At 37.7% G+C, this 22,172-nt stretch overlaps 1 protein-coding gene across 1 annotated transcript in view; it reads right to left on the bottom strand.

Moving 5' to 3' along the window:
* DOCK10 (dedicator of cytokinesis 10) overlaps positions 1-17,462 on the bottom strand; it is a 1,376,581-nt gene extending 1,359,119 nt beyond the window's left edge. The window contains exon 1 of the mRNA XM_050752140.1: positions 17,459-17,462. The gene's annotated coding sequence lies outside the window, so the exon portion shown is untranslated. The remainder of the gene's footprint in view (positions 1-17,458) is intronic.
* Between the last annotated feature and the right edge of the window lie 4,710 nt (positions 17,463-22,172).

Here is a 22,172-nt window from a genome sequence, read left to right as displayed (position 1 = left end):
TCCTGCCCTCACCCGCAGATGTCTGTGGGATGAAAGTAGTAGTCACTGCCAGCCACCCCAGTCCTGCTGTTCTGACACCCTGTAATCGTTTGCTGTATTCATTACCTCCCTCATCATCCACTAAGCCTCCTCTTAGGGGCACTTTATTGTACACATTTCACTTTAAAAAATTAAGTCACATCACGATTAATTTTGCCTCGAGGATTTCACAACATCCTTTGAGCTCACCGTAACCCTGAGGATATTGTGCAATTGGAGTTGGGACTGTCTTGCCTAAGTTATAACTTTGTGAAAGAAAGCGGGTGAAAGTGGGGGAGCTGATGTTAAGACAATTGATGGATGTTAAGCAAATACACAGCGGTAAGTTTAAAAGTGACTAGTAAATCTGGTAAAACTTTATACTTCTCAAGTTATCATCTTTAATGTTCACACCTTCTTACAGTATTTTTACAGGCAGTATGCTTTTGCTTGCCCTAAGTAAAATAGCATGCTTTTTTTCTGTGTTTTCCTCTGGGGCATGTCTTCTGTATGCTAATCTGACTCATTACTGTTAATTTAAAATATTATAAATAAGCAAATACATGACTCAATAAATGTGATGAGTAAGGAGAAATTGGTGTTTGCCTAGCCAGCTCAGACCTACATTTTAATTAAAAAGCATGTCTCACACACCATCAGTAAGTTTTCAAGTGACCCGTCATGACCAGTTCTAATCACAAGCATGTCATTCACTCTTTCATAATAAATTGGCAGATTATGCTAATAAAAGAAAGGGAAGCTATCAATTTTATGTGTCAGACAAACTATGCCATTGATTTTATAATTTATGATATGCACTTGCAAAATAAAGGTGGCTAAGGAAAGAGTTTCATAAACAGGATAGAATGCTACAGGAGAATAATCAATTAGTTTAGCTGACAAATAGGTGGATAAAAACGTCATGAAAATATTATGCTTTCCTAATAGTCAAACATTCAGGGATTCAGTGTCATATTATATCTGTATAATCCCACAACAAAAAGGTCTGTGTTAATAGCAGCTACATGTCAATTTTTGAGATTGGCTAATTGATATTTTTAAAAGTATTTGACTGGAAAAGTCACAAAGATTCAGTTGATTGGGACTCAAAAATTCTTTGTTCAAGAGAAAAAGAAATCATAATAAAGGTTGCTATTGTTTACACCAATAAAATTTTATAAATTACTATATGGCATAGTGTTTTGTGATTTTATGTTCTTTGTCTATGGAACAATCATTTAGGTTAGTTCACATTTTTACAGAAAATGAGAGTTTGCAATGGAAATAGGAACTTGGGAGCTCACAGAAAAATCTAGGGTAGATTTGGGATCAGATAAGACATTCTACCTAAATAGGCATGGTTAAATACACTTTATGTCTTATATTTAAAGCCAAAACTAGTTGTTTGCTTTTGGTTAAAAGATTAGGTTTTGTTCTGAAGTCCAGTTTCAATATTTTAGTTTTGTCATTAAATTATGTTTCTACATTGAAAAACTTTTGATGAAACTAGAAAAATTAAGTATACTTATGCTATATTATTTTTAAAAAAACAATTTGTCTAAGCTTTGCTCATCTAAAAAATATATATGTATAGCAGACAAAGAAATGCAAATTAAACATTTTAAACCTTATACTTGCATTCAACAATCTTTATCTTGTGTAGAGTTAATGCACATAAACATATATAGGTACATGCACACACACACACACACACACATTCCTAATACCTAAACACAAGTCAATGTTCATCCAAAATATAACAGATCATCAATTACTTCTAGAAATTTCTAGATATCTTTATTATACTGATGTTTATCATAATGGATAAATGCTTGTCTTATGGAACTCACAGCACTTTGCATCCAATCATCATATATTTGGCCACCACTCCAACAGGGTGAAAAGTTAAATATATTGTTGATTACAAATGGTCTTATTTAGGTAATTTCAAGAATATTAAATGTTATTTTGCCCCAAATTGTTATATCTCAGTTAATGGTGAAATGATATGACTTTAAATGCTATGCAATGGCTCCATAATAATTTTTTTTGTAAATATAATCTCTAGACCAGTTATTAAAATCAGTTAATAATTGGTTGTTTTCAGGTAAAATTGAGTTTTTAAAACTTTCAAAAAAGTCCATTTGAACGTCATTCAATTTTGTTAAGAAATCTTTTGCTGAATATTTATGAAATGTGGATATTAAATAACTTTTGCAAGCATAGTATCCACTCATGTTGCAGGTTATTCTTTCTTGCTGTGGTTTTAATCTCACCACAAAACTAAATAAATAAAAATAAATAGCTACAGATTGGAAGTAATATTTGTTTTGCATATGTAAACTATGGGACTCAGCTGATGGATAAGGATGTACATGCAGTGTTGTTCTATCCATCATCAAATTCACTTCTCAACTTTTTCAAATAAGCAAAATAATAGTTTTAAATAAAATACAAGTTGATGATACATTGTCTGCAACAATTATCAACTAGATTTGCGTTCCCAGTAGTGGCCCCTCACTGGTTTCACTGGTTTCCTGGTAGGCACATTTGTGATTCTGGATCAAAGGACTTTTCATGAAAGAATCGCTATTAAGTGTTTTACAAAAGCATTTTTCCTGTTTAGGGTTAGTTCCTCAAAATGCCTCTTGGCCGCACAACTCTAATGCTGTCTTGTGTTTTAACACTTTAAACAACCCCCTCCAGATTCGTCTAGAGCCTGAAATTAGGTTTATTTTTCTCTCTTTTTTTTCAATCCTTAAAAAAACAAGTAATATTATTAACTGGTCTGAAATATGACCCTTTAAAAACTATGTGGCATTAACAGAATTCTACAGTGCAAAAGTACAAAGAAGACCAAAAGAATAAGGGCAAAGGAGAGCAATCATTTGCTTCAGTCTTGCATTATGTTGAACTTTGGTGGAATGGATCCAAGATGGAATTAAATCCAAATGTTTCCTGGTTTCTTCCATCTTAATAGCCTCATATTTCCTTCCATTTCATCTCATCTACAGTGTTCCCATTTAAAATTGTCATCTTTGAAAACATTGAACATATTTATGGCTTGTCTGCTTCCTGATATACATTCTGATCTATCATATTGTTATAGTTGCTAGACAACAAAAGAAATTTCAGATTTATATATAATATGGAAATTTAAATTAAGGAGGAAATGTGACCATATCATGCCAACTTCAAAATAAATCCTCCCTCTTACTCTAAAAGATAGGACAATATTTGTAAAGCTATTTTCCTGACCTTTATAATATGTTTAGCCGTTAAATTGCAGAAACCTACCAAGTAGTCCAACTTCATGGCATAAAAACAATAAAAATGCAGGATAAAAACACAAAAATAGAACAGAAAAAAATATGGCTATAATGATACAAAATTAACATGTAATTCCTGTTTCTAGCTTAATATCATTCTTATAGCTAAGAACCATATTAAGAGCTTTATTTATACAACCTTATTTAAATCTTATACAATAGGATGAGATTAGTATTCAGTCTCCACAGGGTTGAGATGTTAAGAGCCTTGTCCCATGTCACACTGGTACTAGGTAATAGAATCAGAATTAAATTTAAACAATTGGATTCCCCTAGACACATTTTTTTATTTCTTCTTTGAATAATCTCTGCACATGTTACACTCAGTGCTGTTGCAAAATAAGAAAGTGAAGACAAAAAGTAGAAGGGAAAGAAGAGGAGGAAGTTGGTGTGATTTAGGATTCACACCATCTCTGTGCAGCTTCTTACTATCAGTATCAAGTCAGACTGGCATTTTCTGATTCAGTCATTGTTTTAGTCAGGGTTCTCTAGAGGGACAGAACTGATAGGATATATATTGACAGATAGATAGATAGAGGAGTTTATTAAGGAGTATTAACTCGTGTGATCACAAGTCCCACAATAGGCCATCTGCAGGCTGAGGAGCAAGGAATCCAGTCCAAGTCTCAAAGCTGAAGAACTTGGAGTCAGATGTTTGAGGTCAGGAAGCATCCAGATCAGGAGAAAGATGTAGGCTTGGAGGCTAAGCCAGTCTAGTCTTTCCCATGTTCTTCTGCCTGCTTTTCTTTTCTGGCCACACTGGCAACTGATTAGATTGTGCCCACCCAGATTGAGGGTGGGTCTGCCTTTCCCAGTCTATTGATTCAAATGTTAGTCTCCTTTGGCAACACCCTCACAAACACACCCGGGATCAATACTTTGCATCCTTCAATCCAATCACGTTGACACTCAGTATTAACCATCTCAGTCATTATTATTTTGGTTACCTAGTTCTCAGCAGGTTCCTTTTCTATATAATTTCAACTTTTGTTTTAGATTCAGGGAGTGCATATGTAGGTGTGTAACATGGGTATGTTGTGTGATACTGAGGTTTGGGATACCACTGATCCGGTCATCCGGGTAGTGTGCACAGTAGTCAATACTTAGTTTCTCAATTCTTACCCCCTGTCCTCCCTCCCCACTAGTGCCTACTGTTGGCATCTTTATGACCATGAGTACCCAATGTTTGACTTTCACTTGTAAGTGAGAACATGCGGTATTTGGTTTTCTGATCCTGTGTTAATTTGCTTAGGATATTGGCCTCCAGCTGCATCCATATTGTCTCAACAGGTTTCTGTACAAAAAAAGAAAAAAAAAGAAAAAGAAGAGGAAGAGCAAGGAGGAGAACAGAGAAGAGAGGAAGGAAGAGTAGAAGGAGAGAAATGACCATTCTATCTAAATAAACAACTCTATCTAAATCATGCATCAGCAGGAGGATATTTATGACCTCAGTGCATTTCTTTTACTGCATGCTAGAGACATTTGGCTCTCCCCTCTCGAATTCAAATGTCAGTGGAATGGCTAACTCATGTGAACAGGCTGTTTTTCCCAGGGAGGAGCCAGCCACATAATAAAATTTAAATGGAAAAAAAGCTTCCTGATGTTTCTCTGCAGTACTTTGAATCATGCCAACTGCTAGACCAGACTAATTACACAATTGTAAGAGCAGGAAATAAACTAATTGAGGACATTATCCTCCTCTTTCATTTCAAGAAATACTATTTTCTCTTGATATGAGTCCTCTCTTTCACCTTGACTTGTTTTGTCAACTCAACCACTTCTCAAACTTTTCAAGAACGGACTGTGTATGACTTGAACCTACGTTTTTCCCAAATGAGAAGCAGCAATTACTTTAGTGCTTGCTTCCTCAGTAATGGAATTCTTGATTGTTTTTGAAAGCATCCTAGCATATAAAAGGGGGCAAGAGGTCTTTCTGCCAAAAGTAAAATCCTAATTCAAGACAGGTAAAATGGGTAGGGACCTGGTTCAACAGAATAAATCCATCTTTTCATACTTTAAATCAGTCCCTCCTTATCTGTCAGCCATTGTTCAGGGGAACACAGACTTTAGAAGTGCAAATTTTCCAGCCTAACTCTATTATAATTGTGTATGTATTCAAATATTCTATGAGACTATATTCCAGTAAACATGTGGGGAAAAAATAGAGACTTAATTTTACAGGAAAATTATCACATTTAATCTTATTTTTGAAGCTTACTCACCAAAGATAATATATTTAGCAATTCACTAAATGATTTAAAAAAAGGAAAATCATACAAATATTGGTTGTAACATAGTTTTCCTTGAGGAATAAAACATATGTTAGTCTAGTAGTCTATCATCAGACTTGGAGAGAGATTTTCGTCTCTATCCTGCCAATTCGTTTATTGACATAATGTTTTCTTGGCTACTCTAATCTATAGAGTTCCTCTCAATACTACTGCTTTTGTCATTCTCAGGAATACACAAACTTGAATCTTACTCTGTACCTTGCAATAAAATTATATATATAACATACCTTGAGAAAACTGTGTGATTCAAAGATAATTAAATAGGTAAAACTGTGTGTGTGCACCCCAAATTCCCTTCATGGAAGATCTCCGACTATATTCAAGCCTTTGCTAGTGCTAGAAGAAAGCAGCCCATGTTACTCTTTTGTGGCAGAGCAGTGTCTCTTTACTCTTCCTACATCTCCTTCCCATTTCACGGATTGTGACAAAGCTTTTCCTCCATTCCAAAGCTACTTTACTTCAAAGGTCTGGTGGAAATCTCCCCACTTCCTGAAATACCTAGGAAACCCCTCTGTGTCTGAGTAGCCCTTTCATTATGGGAAAGGCAGGGGGTGACTGACGTTCAGATTAGATCTAAAAGAGACTTGCTGTGTCCCACAGGCCTTGTTGGAGAGAGAGGGTGTTACAGATGTTGGACTGGGGCCCTGGGTCAAATTCATCAGCTCTCATATTTTTCTTTTCTCTTCTTGAGAAAAATATTCCAGATGGTATATATTAATGTGTATTTGTAATACTTTTGGCACGGGATAGTAGTAAGATAAGAAAAAGTGAAGTAAACAGAGATGAAAAAGCAAGTTACCAATGAAACAAAACTGGAAGCATTTAAGTTTCTAAGTAAGAGACTTCAGAGAACTAGATATAAAAAAAGGCCAATTGATTTATCTGTCATTTTATCTCCCAGTTGGAGGAAAAAAAGAGAGAAATTTCATAAGATCCACTCTTCCCTTTTAGTGGAGTTGTTTGAAAACAAATATTTTCCAAAGTTAATAAATTTAATGTGGTAAACTTAACAATTACATATTTCTCTTGTTATTGGTCGTAACAATTTTCTGATTCCCTTCACTCGTCATTTTATTTCTGAAACTTGCCTGATAAAACCTGCTCGAGCACGTTGTATATGGGAATTGCCAGGCAATTGCTAAAGAACTGCATATCTCTTAAATTTGAACATAGAGATAATCCGTTTTTGGTCACAGACTTTTAAGGTAGTTAGCCTTGGCCTTACTTCTGTGGTAGCTTATCCTTGATGGGAAGCCATAGCAGTAGAAATCAAATTCAGTGATCAGAATCGCTTTACATGAGTTATTCAATTCATTGAACGTAAACATGATTCATATCTGTTCCCAGCCTCCTGCAAAACTGAAGAATTTGCTGTGTTGTTTTTCTATTTTCCTCTCCCTGGACCTTTATTTAAGCAATTCCTCTTGCTTGAAGTATCATAGTCCAGCTTATTGAGAAACAATTCCTTAAGGTCTTTTGTGTTCCTACACACTTTACGAGCAGAGACACGGACTGCTTCTGTTCCAGGCTACCTTTCCAAAGATGTTTATAGGGAAAACAGCCTAGAAAGATGGAACTACTGTTTTCCTCTGGAGCAAAGCTCAGGTTCTTTTGTCACATAACCCACGACTCGTGTAGGCATTACGTGGCTCTATTGTATCTTTTCACTCTATGTGAATGAGTGCTTAAGGAACTCACAGAAGAAAATTCTGACACTCTTGCTGCTGCTATTTCTGTGACCAATACACTTTCCTTTGTCTCTGACACAGGAGTCTGTGTTTTCTGCCAGCATCTACGAATCTCTGGAAGGCTAAATTATTAGCTTGGAGATGGAATAAAATCTCAGACCCTTTATAGTTCTTGATACAGCTTCAATTATTTTTTTATAAGAAGTTTTATGGAATCCTTCCTGGTGTAAATATTAAATATAATAATTCAGTGCTTCCGAAACCTTCCCTGAAAATAAAGCTCCTCTAGTATATGGCTAAAGAAACAGACTATTAGATAAATCTCCTAGAAAATCTCATTTATATTTCTAAATATGAACATGGAAATCTGTTTTTTATTTTATTTTATGACAGGGTCTTGCTTTGTCACCCAGGATGAGTGTACAGTGGTATGATCACAGCTCACTGCAGCATCGAACTCTCAGGCTCAAGCAATCCTCCTACCTCAGCCTCCTGAGTTGCTGGGACCACAAGTGTGCACAACCACACCTGACTAATTTTTTATTTCTTATAGAGACAGGGCTTTTGTTATGTTACTCAGGCTGGTCTTGACTCCCAGACTCAAGCAATCCTCCCACCTTAGCCTCCCAAAGTGCTGGGATTACAGGCATGAGCCACCATACCCAGCTTCTGTTTCTAACGGAATTCCAAATAATTATTATCTCTGGGCATATTATGTATCTAAAACATGTATCACCACTCCAGGTAAACAGTAAACACTCAATACATATCAGTTATTATTACAGTCTTCAAAAAGTATTTAATACATATTAACACTTTTACTCCTCTCACATCTGAAGAGGTTAAAAAAAACCGATCAAAACCCCATTTTTATTACTGATGAAGGTCAGATGAGAGAACATAGATTTGGTCAATTGTCAAGGTGGACCTACTAATTACATCCTAAAATTAGGTAGATTCACCATTTGGTCTCAGGCAGAACTGAACTAGGGCAGAGCTTCCAATATAGAATATTTTCATTTAGGTGGGATTAAAACAGCATAGAAGACTTTGGAAGCATATCATGAGTTTTGACTTAGAAAATGAACAGGAAAAAATAAGTATACATGAGAATTATGAAGTGTTTAAAGTAAGAAATGCAATAATCTGATGACGTAGCCCATTTTGTCTTTCACCTTGGTAAGTATTTTTTTTTTTCTTATGACATGGAGTTTCGCTCTTATTGCTCAGGCTGGAGTGCAATGGCGAGGTCTCCACTCTGCAACCTTCACCTCCCAGGTTCAAGCGATTCTCCTGCCTCAGCCTCCCAAGCAGCTGGGATTATAGGCTCCCACCACCACATCTGGCTGATTTTTACATTTTTAGTAGAGAGCATGTTGGCCAGGCTGGTCTCAAACTCCTGACCTCAGGTGACCTGCCTACCTCGGCCTCCCAAAGGGCTGGGATTATAGGCGTGAGCCACCACGCCTGGACGGTTTTGGGGTTTAAAAAACAAAAACGTTATTTAGGCTCAGGGTATATGTGCAGCTTCGCTATACAAGTAAACTCATGTCACAGGAGTTTGTTGTGCAGATGATTTTGTCACCCAGGTACTAAGCCTAGTACCCAATGTTATTTTTTCTAATTCTCTCCCTTCTCCCACCCTAGGTTTTTAAATGACCTCTTCAAATTATCTTATGACTCAAAGAAGTAAAGGAAATTGCTAAAGATCACATGGTTAACAAATGTTACAGCTAAAATTCCAACTGGCAGCTCCAAAACTCTATTACATTATACAATATTGCTAAGGAGTGATGAATGGTGTATTGGAGGTGAGAAAGAACAGAACATATAGAGAGGTTTGGTCAATAGTATAAAAATAAAGCAATTTGATTCTAGAGCGAATTTGATTTTCACCCTTTTTCATTTTTGATTTATTGAAACCTCAGCAAATCTTGACCCTATGTTATACACTGGGGTAAAAATACAATAAGACCTACATCATGTATTGAAAGGTAGATGATAATTTAGTGAGGGATACAAGCCAATATAAGACCACAATAAACTTGGCCATTGTCATCTCAGAGTTGGACATTAAGTAAACAGTGGAAAGCTATTCAGGCATAGAAGAGGAGAAGTGAGAATCAGAAGCTTTTCCAGAAATAGTTACCAGGGATTAACAAGTTACTCCATACACAAGATCCTGTCCTAACACAGAATTAATAGTCTTTACCTTTTAATAGTAATGCATTATAATTTTATAAAATCAGAAAATAAGATAATATTAAATTCCTATAAATAGTCGGAGACATCTGCTAATCCAAAAACTCTCATTAGTATTTGAACATTTGATACGGGTTTTGCCAAACTATTTTCCTATGCCATAATGCACCTCAAAGAAGAATCATTAGAGGTAAATAGCATAAGCCTACCTTTGGGTATGAGTAAACCTTCTCATACCTAAATAACCTTCTCAGGAACAGTAAGTTTTCCATTACTCTTAGCCGTTATCAAATGCAAAAAAATCCCTGCAAGTTTTCAGTCACTCATCTATTTATACAACCCACAGTGAGCCCTTCCAATGTCCAGGTGCTGAGCTGACTGCCAGGAAAACAGGACCCCTTTCTACTAAGGGATCATCCAATAAACTATAGGATAATCAGTCTACTGACAGAAAATCCATTAAGTTCTAGCATCTGGAGTGCACGTTCCAGGTGATATTATAGTTCATACCAATAAATAAATGGAAAACATTTACCATGGTTGCAAACTTCCCAGAATTGAATATTTAAAAATATAAAGTGTGTGTGACTACACTATACTTGTAAGACAGTCTATAACTTTTGTTGTCCGTCTTTCTGGGATGAACTTCTCACTGTTTCTTTCCATGACTAACTTCTCTTTTAAGTCTCAGCTCCAATGCCTCTTCCTCCTCAGAGAGGTCACTAGTAATCATCCTGTTTGAAGAAGCACCTGTTAACCAAATAAATCACTCTATCATGTCATTCTATTTATTTCCTTCAGAGGATTAATTATAATCTAACTGCATGTATTTGTTTACTATCTATTACTTGTCTGCATCACTAGAATCTAAACTGTTGAGAGCAGAGGCATTATTTATTTTCTTCACAGCTATATGCCTAGCACTTAAACCCCCACACTTAATAATCACTTAATATATAATTTATCAAACAAGTTAGCCCTAGTCTTCATGTCTGCACCAACACATAAGATAGTAGTTACATCACTTAGGATGCTTTAAGCTGCAGAAAACTGAAACCCAAAGCCAAGTGGCTTACATAGTCCCAAACATGTATTAACTTACAACAAGAAGTTCAGACGTAAGGATGCACCAGAGTGCACTTGGCTTCTCAGTGATATCATTAAGAATCCAGATTAATTCTGTCTCTCAGTTTTATCATATCAGGAAGTTGATCCTTCCACAGGTCAGCTCATCTTGTGTTTGCAAGATTCTGCAGCAGTTCTGGGTTATCATATCCATTTAAGAAAATGTACAGAGGAAGAAATGGGACTATCACTTACTCAGTGATTCCTACAATCCATAAATAAACTTTTCTGGATGACACTTAGCAAACTTCTCATCAAAGCTCAGTGTTCGCAATTTTGTTGCACATTTACAAATAATCCAATCACAAGGGAAACAAGGCCATGATGACTGATTCACACCAAAGATTTCCAAACTCTTTGATTGTGACCCATGATAGAATTTTTTTTACATTGACACCAAGTACATATATATACATAATTTTTTTAAAGTTTGTGTGAGATTTTTCTTACCCTGTTTCTAATCTATATGTAACTTGATATTTCCTATTCTATGTAATTTGAGACACAATAATATGACCCACTAATTTGATTTTAGGATTTACTAATGATTGTGACTCATAGTTGAAATAATGTTGTCCTAGACCAATAACAATCTACTTCAAAAGCTAGGCTGTGAATCAGTTGAAGTGAGAGTAGATGTGCAAACTAAATTAATTAGGTTAAAGAAGAAAGTGGCCTTGGTGGAGGCAAATAGCATCTGCTCAATTTTTACTTAGTAATTTTTATTTATATTGTTAATTTGAATTTTCACATTACATTGTTATATCATATGATATATCTAATATTAATTGTAACAAAGATTCTCAATATGTAAAACTATCAAAGACAATAGGTTAGGAATCAAATAAATTTCTAGAGCCAAATCAAAAGGAAAAGTGTATAAGGATTGTTTATTTTTTGTTGTTTATTTGTTTAGAAAATGTTACTTTAAATGGCAGAAATTAGAGCTTAAGTGCTGGGCCCATGAAAAATACCAGGTAAGTGGGACCCTCTCAGTTTCTTTAAAAGTTGTCATAAAGCATGCTGACATTCCCAGGAGGCCTCTGAAAACCCTCCAATTGGCTCTCTTGCTGATAATGAGTTGCGCTACATTGATGTTCGCTGTCCAAGGTATTCTCACCAAAATACTACAGAGAATGGTCTCCTCCCTGATGTCTCTGAAATAGACAAACTCAAGTCTTCTTGGCTAGTCCTGTAATCTAAGAAGTTGCATCCTTCGAGCCACTTTCTCAATCTTCTCTTCAGTTTTACTTCTTAAAAATGTATCTATCTCCATTTTCTTCTAGATATATCTTTTTTATTTAAAAAATATCCCATTATTTCAATATGGACAGTAGACATTTTGATTCAATTACAATGTTGTGTCATTTCTCTGTTATGGGACAGAATCAGAGTGCTACAAAATTGGATTATTTAGATAACCAAACATAATCACTTCCATCCCCAATACTTTATTTAATTTTAATCATTTCCGTGAAACATAAACTGTATTATGGGATTACTTGTCATGATAAAATATGCCAAGAATCTAACCTTTTGTTGATTCAAGATGATTATGAGAGATGAAATTTATTTCTCAATACTTTAATACAGAAATCCTACATGTATTTACTGAAAACATTTTGATAAATAAAATAAGAAAATGAATGCAACACTCAGCACACACCAAAATAGAGCATGGCCAGGGAAGGAGGAAATAGAAGAACGATAAAATAATCTATGGAGAAAAGTTTGAAGGATTAGTCCTATCCCAAGGAGACTAGGTTTTCTAAATTTCTGATATCTTCATTGATCCCATTCTTAAGCAAGTCATATATGTATGTAGTCTAAATATAGAGACGTGTTTGTGCGTAATGTTCTAGCATAAATTTTCATCATATTCTTGGACTCTACATTATAAAATGGGTAAGCTGAGGCATGGCATAGTTAAACGATAATATCTTAGAGTCAGTGGCAGATTTGGTCCTGTATCCAAACCTACTTTCTGTGACCTCATATGTTCCCTTTGAATCAGGCCTAAGAATAGTCTTGATACCACAGAGAGCACCTCCCTGGCCATGTGATAACCAGGGAAAGGAAAAGCCAGGCTCACCTTGAGAGGAATGTGGCTCTGCACCAGGTATTTCAGGGTCACTCAGCAGGGTTATTTTTGCTATTCTGCTGGCCTTTCCTCCCTGGCCATGGCCCAGAACACTCCAGGCTCTGTCATCGTTTTGCACTGCACAGAGCAGCCCATTGACCTTAATACCTGAAGCCACAGCTGCACTTCAGGACCTGTTATAATCAACCTCAGGCTTCCTAAGGCATTGCTTTTCCTCTCTGCCTTCTTCAAAAGGTGACAGATGGCACTATTACATCACATTCAGCTTTTGGGGGAAGTAAGCTTAATAAACTATGTAATAATCTCTATCAGAGCCCAAAGAAAGCAATGGGCCAGGGAGTCAGAGATTGGCTGCCCAATTTCTCAAAAAGGAAATAGATTGATTCCAACAAATCTAGCCCTATGAAGACAAGAAAACGTGGTATTCTTTATCACCCCCATTCAGCAGCACCAGCAATTTGAGCTTTGCATTTTCCTATTATCTTACCCGGAGAGTCACTAGTAAATACAGATGGATATTAAAATAGTTTGTGTTCAGGATAACATAAAGTAATGTAATAATATGAACAAGAGTAGATTAAATGTAAATGTAATAAAATCATGGTGCCAACACTCTATCATACAACATGGAAAGGAGCACAACATACTTGCCATGTTTTCAGGGTAGGCATTGCAAATCCTCAAGTTACAAAATTTTCCTGCATTATGATGTGTCTTGGACAATTAGAGAAAATATAATTTGAGATCAGAAAACTTGATTTTAATCCTGGCTTTGCCACTAGTTAGTGTTGACCTAAATAACAGACAGAGAGAGACTCTGTAAAACAGAATGATATTTATTTAGTAATGGTTATTGCAATGAAAAATCCATTCCATAGTAAACTGTATGTGTATTCGAGGAGGTAAAGACAAAGTTTATAAAAGAAAAAAAAAAAAGTTACATAGCTCTTTTGAGAAAATTATCCTTGGCTACAAGGATCAGCAACAAGTGTGATATCAGTCTGATGTTGGACAGGCAATTGTTGGGCAGATGATCTGGTGAGTTTGTTTTGTTTGTTTGTAAGATTGCAATGGCCTTTGTGCAAGGTTGTGGTGTTTGGAGAGTCTTTTGTGGTAGCCTTGTTATCAGGGATTCGTGCATGAGAAACCTTTTTCACGGCCTTCCTTGGCCCTATTTGTCAGTGTTTTTAACACAAGTAATTTCATTTGGAGTCACTTTCACATTAGCTCTCTTGCCTTTGGCAAATCACTTATCTGTCTTGGTACTTCAGTATCTTTGCTACAGAATGGGAAGAAAGAGTTCTCACTAGATGATCCATGAGATCCCTTCTAATTCTGAATTTTTTTATTCATATGTAACTCACCAAGGCTTCATCATCCTGCAAATATCAGTGAGCTCATGTATACGCTGACGTTGCAGTTACATAAACTTACTAGCCTCCATTTGCAGAACTGCAGGCCCTCAGCACCCATGCTATTTTCTGCAAAGTTAGCCCCAGCTATTTCTGGGTAAGGTGGTATAGCAAGTGTTGGTTGGGTTCTATCTTGATCCCCTGAAGTTTCTTTTACTGTTTCTGTGTCCACTCCCAACTTCTGAGAGCTTTGTTTCTAAGGTGTAACACCTGCAATTTTTTTCAGAGGGCTATCCTTGGGCTAGCTGAGCTGTTCCTCCTGCTCACCAAATGCCCGGAGGCCTTGAGACAATGGCTGACTTTAATTAGTGAGGCAGTTTCAGAGCCCAACTCCCTTGTTGCAAATAAGCACAAACTCTGTGGTGTCAGGAGCCTCCTGTGAGGGTCCTCGTCCTCATCCTGGAGACCCTCACAGAACCTTGCCTGAGATCCTTTTCTGCCCTGTGTTTCCTGTTCTCTGGGATGTTTCATGTATGCTTTGGAAAAATCCCCCTCCTTCTCTTCTCAGCTGGCATTCTTCTGGATGTTTTCTGTCTGCCAGCCACTTGAGGGCTGTGCCTTGTGGAGTCATGGCTGGAGGCGACCTCACTGGGCCCACTGCTCCTCTACTAAGGATGTGGCCTTCCAGGGCATCCCCAGACTGCAAATATGACAGATATCAAGGGGCACTGCCTCCTCTCCAGCCCTCTTTGTACCACTTGAATCACGGTGAGCTCTTGTCAGAAATGAGATGTGTTTTCTCCAATTGTGTTCTATTTTGCTATCTACACTCAGAGCTGAGCTGCTGGTTCTCTGCATTTCTCTTCCTGTGCAATTCAGATCTCTCTCTTTATTGTGCTCCTATTAGTGGTCAAGCCTAGTCACTGAGAGGAGGCAGGAAAAAAGAAACATCATCCTTGTTTCTCCATCTTCCCATCTCTGTCCCCCACATGCTGAGTTTTGCAGGTAGATTCCTGAAGAGCTACCGGCATCACGTTCAATCTAATTTCTTGTTACTAACATTTGAAATCATCTTCTAGATATAGATAGATCAGAACTCAAAATCTAGCACTTCATGGTCTCTCTCTAATGCTGTCTTATCACCAAACCAATCGATTTCATAAAAATGGTCCAACCAAAACAGGTGAGTAGAAAAACCACTTCATGTATAGGACGGCTACATTTTTTTAATCTGCTAATTTAAAGTGATGAGTAACTAATTTATATTCATAGTTTTTACCTAAAATCCTCATCTGGGTGTATATTTCCTTTTTTGTTACATTATTTAAAAATCCATGAAGTAATAATATTCATTAATTTTATATTTGTTACTTGATAATCACCAACAAATGTTCATTGAGCATCTCCAGGAGGACATTTTAATTTATCTAGTAGTGAAATAATGTCAATAGTCCTATTTGTTCTGGGGCTCCTCAGGCAAACTTGGGAAAGGTAGAAGACATCCAGGTCAGTGGTACAAAACCTACATTAGAAACAGCACCATTTGGCAGGGTGCGGTGGCTCATGCCTGTAATCCCAGCACTTTGGGAGGCCGAGGCGGGCAGATCACGAGGTCAGGAAATCAAAACCATCCTGGCTAACACGGTGAAACCCCGTCTCTACTAAAAAAATACAAAAAATTAGCCCGGCGTGGTGACAGGCACCTGTAGTCCCAGCTACTGGGGAGGCTGAGGCAGGAGAATGGCGTGATCCCGGGAGGCGGAGCTTGCAATGAGCCGAGATCGTGCCACTGCACTCCAGCCTGGGTGACAGAGAGAGACTCTGTCTCAAAAAGAAAAAAAAGAAAAAGAAAAAGAAATAGCACCATTAGGCAGGGTGCAGTGGTTCACGCTTGTAACACCAGCACTTCGGGAGGCTGAGGAGGACTGATCACCTGAGGTCAGGGGTTTGAGACTAGCCTGGTCAACATGGTGAAAACCTTTCTCTATCAAAAAAATACAAAAATTAGCTGAGCGTGGAAGCTGAGGTGGGAGGATAGCTTGAACCTGAAAGGCAGAGGTTGCAGTGAGCCAAGATCGCCCCACTGCACTCCAGCCTGGGTAACTCAGTAAGACCCTGTCTAAAAAAAAAAAAAAAGAGAGAGAGAGAGAAAGAAAGAAAAGAAATAAATAGCACCATTAAAACATGACATGCACAGGAGACAAGACTTAATACTCTACCATTAACTTCTGTTTAAATAAGCCACAGTATGCAAGAATAAAAGGACCATCACATTTGCCTCTTGCTTCTATGTGCAATATATCCATCACACGAGACCAGCTCCCTTATTTAAATCAACAACAACTTATCAGTATTTTCCTCTTATTTATTGTTTTGTCTTCCTACATCTAAAATAATTATGCATGCCAACCTTTATTAACTAGGCAGTGGAACAGAAAATACAAGTTTTATTTTCAGTATTTTCATTGACTTCTGAGTGAACCGGGTTAGACACTTCATCAGCAGGAACCAATAGCATTTATTATGCTCTATCCTGCAAGGAACCTGGTTTTAGGTATTCTGATAAAGGAATTTTTCTGGGGAAAAAGCATGGTTTCTGTTTATAGTCTAAGAAAGCAATGTAGAGGCAGACAGAACAAGCATTGTTCAAACACATACAACCTGCTTTTAAATACACATTCTTCATATGGCTTTTATAAAATTTCCCTTTGGTAATAACTTCTAAGGAGGCAAAAAAAAAAAAATGGCAAGAATAAGATTAAATCAAAATGTCCTAAATAATATGGCCAAAGTCACTTTACAGAGATGGTTCTTAAGCTTGGGGGAGGGGGATCACCAATTCCAGGAAAAAAAAAAAATCTGTGTGTGTAAATATCAACATTTGGTAGAAAATCTTGAGATTCTCAGATCTCCTTTATTGAACCCCAATTTAAGAACTCCAATTACAGTTTTCCAGAAACAGTTTATAAGACATTCAATTTTGCTAAAAGAGAAGAATATTTACTCAAACTGTATGACCTTTCCTCCATTTTCCTTTTCCACTTCTTCACTTTTCTTTCGTCCTACAAAATCTCTCTCTCTCTCTCTCTCTCTCTCTCTCTCTCTCTCTCTCTCTCTCTCTCTCTTCTCTCTCTCTCTCCCTGCCACCTCTCTCTCCTCTCTCTCCTTTTGGTCTTCTGTGAATTAGTTTCAAATACTAAACCACCTACAATTTACTATAATTAACAAGAGTTTTGTAGTAAGGAAACAGAGATGGAAAAAAAAGAATCACACAAAGCTTTTCATTTCTCCTCTCCCTCCTTCGTGTGATCATACTGGATATGATCAGTCCTAATCCATATCATGTTATCTTCTCCCTATGCCTTGCCCTAGAGACCACAGCTACCTGGAAGACTTTGCTCTGAAATATAAAAACTTATGACTTTGGCATCTAGACGTTGCTAAGTATGTGTGCACTAACTCTCCATGAGGAGTGTCTCATCTCAGTGTTTCAAGCTATGCTCCTGTATTTCTGTATTATTTAGAGTGACACTAGCTGCTGTAACTAAACACCCAACCCCCAATATTTCACTGGCTTAACTCATGAAAAGTTAATTTCTTGCCCAGAATAGATGTTCTGTTCACAATAGTTCAGAGCAAATGCTCCTGTCCTCTATGAGTGAGTCAGGACAGTTCTTTCTAGTCATTCAGGACCCAGCATAGTGTAGAAACAAAGAGAGAAGGCAGGGCTGGCCCATCCGTGGCTTAACCCCTAGGCCTGCAAATACCACAATCACTCCCACACATGTTCTTGTAAGTGAAAACCAGTCACATGGCACCTCAAAGTGAATAGATGGGCCGGACATAGTGGTTCACTCCTGTAATCCCAGCACTTTGGGAGGCTGAGGCAGGAGGATGGCTTGACGCCAGGAATTTGAGACCAGCCTGGGCAATTTAGCAAGATCCCATCTCTACAAAACAATTTTTGAAAATTAGCTGGGCATGGTGGCGCATGCCTGGAGTCCCAGCTCTTCAGGAGGCTAGGCTAAAGGATCACTTGAGCATAGGAGTTTGAGGCTGCAGTGAGCTATAACCATGCCACTGCAATGCAGCCTGAGCAACAGAGTGAGATCCCATCTTTAAAAATAATAATGATGAAGAGGTGGAGGTGGAGCTGGAAATCCTAGTCTCTGTCCTGGCAGCTGCTTCCAGCAACAATTCTACACTGGAGAAGGTCACCATGGATTTGTGGTGAACTGCCAGCCATCTTTGCTTAGCACTTTTTTGATAAGCAAGGTGTTTCTCATCCTCCTCTGCTTACGAATCACTGTTATGCACTACCCAGGTGTCTATTTTTTGTTTGTTGCTATGAAAAATAATTTCCCAAAATGTCATGACTTAAAACAATAAACGCTTTGTATCTCATGTTTTCTATGAGTCAAGAGTATTGATGTGGCTCAACTGGATACCTGTGGCTCACGGTCTTTCACAGATATCAACAGACGCTGCAGGGAGGATCCACTTACAAGCTCACTTTCCTGGCCATTTGCAGGCCTCACTTCCTCACTGGCAGTTGGTTGGTGGTAGATACAGGCGCCTGGCCACTTAGGCCTTTGCATTGGGAAACTCACAACTTGGCACCTGGCTTCCTCTCTAATGAGCCATCGAGAGACTGAGAAAGGAAACTCAAGGTAGAATTCACCATATTTTGTAGCCTAATCTTGTTAGCTTCATCTTGTGAAATTAAATAATTCAAACTTAAAGCTGTTGTAACTTTAAATTATTTTAAGCCTGGAGAGGAATGTGGCTATGTGGCCTAAGTCACAAAGCATGCAGCTGCAAGTTCTGCTTTTCTGATTATAGATCGTATCTCTTCCTCATTCTTGCCCTGTAAACGATTAGGAAAGGCTGAATGGCACCAGAGATAAGACCCATCAAAACCATTACCCCTCCCTACAGAAAGGTAAGGCAATTTTCCTCCAAATGTACTATAGCAAGTTGTAAACAATCAAATCACTGTAACACATGTACTCACCTTTTTTGAAAAATGCTGCAACCTTGTTAACCTTCCCTGTCTTCGCCTATATAAATGAAATCTTACTCTCCCCACCTTGGAATGCTGACCCATTCTTTTGGAGTCTGTGTTTCCCAGGTGGCTACTCTTAAGCTCTGCACTCAAATAAACTTTATTCTCAGTCATATTTCCCAAATCTCATCATTTAAGGTTGACGATGTCATCAATATTGCTGCGTTGTTTTCATTTGGAGCGAGTCACAGGTCCAATTCATGCTCAAAGGAAGATCAGTACACAAGGATATCAGTAGCAGGGAGCAGTGATGAGGGGCCATGTTCCAGGTTGCCCACTGACCACAGGTATGGGCAGAGAAGGCTCTCCATCTGTAGTCTCTAGCATTTAAAAATACATAAACATCTCTCAACTTGTTTTGGGAATAGAAGAAGGTGTCTAGACATCTAATTCTATTCCAAAATAGAGCTGAGAAAAGAGCCTGCCTGGTAGAAAGTAGTGGGTGGTCAGAGCGGCTAGTTCAGGCACCTGCACAGATCAGAGGCTCTTCTGGAACATGCAGGTGAGGCTGGGTTTTCTTATTGCTCTCCTGTATGTCACAGTGTCACATATTTATTTTCTTTAATTAAATCTATGTATTTTTTCTTCATATTACTTTTTCTTTTTCTTTACCTTAACTTTAACAATGAAAATTTCAAGATCCAGTAAAGGGTCTAAGACAGGAGAAAATGGTAAAATATTCATATTCAACATATAGGCCCATTGAAAACTGTGTTCTTCTAACTTAATAATTGACATACGCAAATTTTATTTTTCTAGGGCCTTTTTTTTTTAATACTTTAAGTTCTAGGGTACATGTGCACAACATGCAGGTTTGTTACATATGTATACATGTGTCATGTTGGTGTGCCACACCCATTAACTCGTAATTTACATTAGGTATATCTCCTAATGCTATCCTTCCCTACTACCCCCTCTCCACAATAGGACCCGGTGTGTGATGTCCACTTCCTGTGTCCAAGTGATCTCATTATTCAATTCCCACCTATGAGCGAGAACATGCAGTATTTGGTTTTCTGTTCTTGTGATAGTTTGCTGCATCCATGTCCCTACAAAGGACACGAACTCATCCTTTTTTATGGCTTCATAGTATTCCATGGTGTATATGTGCCACATTTTCTTAGTCCAGTCTGTCACTGATGGACATTTTGGTTGATTCCAAGTCTTTGCTATTGTGGATAGTGCTGCAATAAACATACATGTGCATGTGTCTTTATAGCAGTATGACTTATAATCCTTTGGGTATATCCCCAGTAATTGGATGGCTGAGTCAAATGGTATTTCTAGTTCTAGATCCTTGAGCAATTGCCACACTGTTTTCCACAATGGTTGAACGAGTTTACAGTCCCACCAACAGTGTAAAAGTGTTCCTATTTCTCCACATCTTCTCCAGCACCTGTTGTTTCCTGAATTTTTAATGATTGCCATTCTAAGTGGTGTGAGATGGTATCTCATTGTGGTTTTGATTTGCATTTCTCTGATGGCCAGTGATGCTGAGCATTTTTTCATGTGTCTGTTGGCTGTATGAATGTCTTCTTTTGGGAAGTGTCTGTTCATATTCTTTGCCCACTTTTTGATGGGGTTGTATGTTTTTTTCTTGTAAATTTGATTGAGTTCTTTATATGTTCTGGATATTAGCCCTTTGTCAGCTGAGTAGATGGCAAAAATTTTCTCCCATTCTGTAGGTTGCCTGTTCACTCCGACGGTAATTTCTTTTGCTGTGCAGAAGCTCTTTAGTTTAATTAGATCCCATTTGTCAATTTTGGCTTTTGTTGCTGTTGCTTTTGGTATTTTAGACATGAAGTCCTTGCCCATACCTATGTCCTGAATGGTATTCCCTAGGTTTTCCTCTAGGGTTTTTATGGTTTTAGGTCTAACATTTAAGTCTCTAATCCATCTTGAATTAATTTTCGTATAAGGAGTAAGGAAAGGATTCAGTTTCAGCTTTCTGCTTATGGCTAGCCAGTTTTCCCAGCACCATTTATTAAATAGGGAATCCTTTCCCAATTTCTTGTTTTTGTCAGGTTTGTCAAAGATCAGATGGTTGTAGATGTGTGGTATGATTTCTGAGGGCTCTGTTCTGTTCCATTGATCTATAGCTCTGTTTTGGTAGCAGTACCATGCTGTTTTGGTTACTGTAGCCTTGTAGTATAATTTGAAGTCAGGTAACATGATGCCTCCAGCTTTGTTCTTTTGGCTTAGGATTGTCTTGGCCATGCGGGATCTTTTTTGGTTCCATATGAACTTTAAAGCAGTTTTTTCCAGTTCTGTGAAGAAAGTCATTGGTAGCTTAATGGGGATAGCATTGAATATATAAATTACCTTGGGCAGTACGGTCATTTTCACAATATTGATACTTCCTATCCATGAGCATGGTATGTTCTTCCACTTGATTGTGTCCTCTTTTATTTCACTGAGCATTGTTTTGTAGTTCTCCTTGAAGACGTCCTTTACATTCCTTGTAAGTTGGATTCCTAGGTATTTTATTCTCTTTGAAGCTATTGTGAATGGGAGTTCATTCATGATTTGGCTCTCTGTTTGTCTGTTAGTGGTGTATAAGAATGCTTGTGATTTTTGCACATTGATTTTGTATCCTGAGACTTTGCTGAAGTTGCTTATCAGCTTAAGGAGATTTTGGGCTGAGACAATGGGGTTTTCTAAATACACAATCATGTCATCTGCAAACAGGGACAATTTGACTTCTTCTTTTCCTAACTGAATACCCTTGATTTCTTTCTCTTGCCTGATTGCCCTAGCCAGAACTTCCAACACTATGTTGAATAGGAGTGGTGAGAGAGGGCATCCCTGTCTTGTGCCAGTTTTCAAAGGGAATGCTTCCAGTTTTTGCCCATTCGGTATGATATTGGCTGTGGGTTTGTCATAAATAGCTCTTATTATTTTGAGATACGTTCCATCAATACCGAATTTACTGAGAGTTTTTAGCATAAAGGGCTGTTGAATTTTGTCAAAGGCCTTTTCTGCATCTGTTGAGATAATCATG

This window comes from Macaca thibetana, chromosome 12 (assembly GCF_024542745.1).
Source record: "Macaca thibetana thibetana isolate TM-01 chromosome 12, ASM2454274v1, whole genome shotgun sequence".
Classification (NCBI taxonomy): domain Eukaryota; kingdom Metazoa; phylum Chordata; class Mammalia; order Primates; family Cercopithecidae; genus Macaca; species Macaca thibetana.
Note: the sequence above shows the minus strand (reverse complement) of the source record. Positions and strands in the feature narration are given on the sequence as shown.